Here is a 1,530-nt window from a genome sequence, read left to right as displayed (position 1 = left end):
TGAACTAATACATTTGCTGCCCAAGTTTCATGGTCTTGCAGGTGAAGATCCTCATAAACATCTTAAGGAGTTCAATATTGTGTGTTCCACCATGAAGCCCCCTGACGTCCAAGAAGATCATATCTTTCTAAAGGATTTTCTTCATTCTTTGGAGGGAGTGGCAAAAGATTGGCTATACTACCTTGCTCCCAGGTCCATTTTCAGCTGGGATGAACTTAAGAGGGTGTTCTTGGAGAAATTCTTCCCTGCATCTAGGACCACTGCCATCAGAAAAGACATTTCAGGCATCAAGCAACTTAGTGGAGAGAGCTTGTATGAGTACTGGGAAAGATTCAAGAAATTGTGTGCAAGCTGTCCTCACCACAGATTTCTGAGCAACTCCTTCTTCAATATTTCTATGAGGGACTTAGCAACATGGAGAGGAGTATGATTGATGCTGCCAGTTATGTAGCTCTTGGTGATATGACCCCTACTGAAGCTAGGAATTTGATTGAGAAGATGGCTTCCAACTCCCAATAATTCAGTGCAAGAAATAATGCTATTGTTCTTAGAGGAGTCCATGAGGTGGCCACGGATTCATCTTCATCTACTGAAAATAAAAAGCTTGAAGGAAAACTTGATGCCTTGGTCAACCTAGTAACCCAGCTTGCCATGAATTAGAAATCTACACCTGTTGCAAGAGTCTCTGGTCTATGTTCTTCTGCAGATCACCATACATATCTCTGTCCTTCTTTGTAACAATCTGGAGTCAATGAGCAACCTGAAGCTTATGTTGCAAACATTTATAATAGACCTCCTCAGCAGCAAAACCAACAACAACAGAATAATTATGACCTTTCAAGCAATAGATACAATCCAGGTTGGAGGAATCATCCAAATCTGAGATGGACAAGTCCTCCACAACAACAACAGCCTATCCCTCCTTTCCAGAATGCTACTGGTCCAAGCAAGCCATATGTTCCTCCTCCAATATAGCAGCAGCAACAACAAATACAACAAGCAACTGAGGCTCCTCCTCAACCTTCCTTAGAAGAGTTAGTGAGGCAAATAAAATTTGATCGAGGTCGTACCCGAATCAAATAAACATTAAAAATGCAATATCTAGGAAGTGATCCTAGGTCGTCTCCCAACGAGCAATGGTCAACCAAACGTTCATAACAGATAGTAATAAAACAGTCACGAATTGGGGGGGTTGTTTGTTTTTGTAAATTAAACAAAAAGAAAAATTGAATTACAAAATAAAAGAATTAAAACATGTTGTTTCCCCTTCATTCACAAGCAAGTCTTTTATCCTAGGTTACGAGAATTTATCCTTAATCATTTCAACCACTTAATCCAATCCTAAATTAAATTACTAAGTGAAAATTAACATAAGGTTGTCATTATGTGATTAAGTATCACATACACCAATTAATCATGAACGAAACTGATCATTAAGCATGAACGTAAATTAAGCGCAGAGACAATTAATCAAGCACTAAGCATGCATGGATTAATAGCAACAAATACAAAGTAATTGGTGAAGAGGAA

The 1,530-nt window shown here is 38.8% G+C and overlaps 1 non-coding gene across 1 annotated transcript; it reads right to left on the bottom strand.

The window, feature by feature from the left end:
- Positions 1-262: 262 nt before the first annotated feature.
- LOC113002052 (small nucleolar RNA R71) lies at positions 263-369 on the bottom strand. Its single transcript, XR_003267580.1, has one exon. It is a non-coding gene; the product is annotated as a small nucleolar RNA R71 (small nucleolar RNA).
- Between the last annotated feature and the right edge of the window lie 1,161 nt (positions 370-1,530).

This window comes from Glycine max, chromosome 6 (assembly GCF_000004515.6).
Source record: "Glycine max cultivar Williams 82 chromosome 6, Glycine_max_v4.0, whole genome shotgun sequence".
NCBI lineage: Eukaryota > Viridiplantae > Streptophyta > Magnoliopsida > Fabales > Fabaceae > Glycine > Glycine max.
Note: the sequence above shows the minus strand (reverse complement) of the source record. Positions and strands in the feature narration are given on the sequence as shown.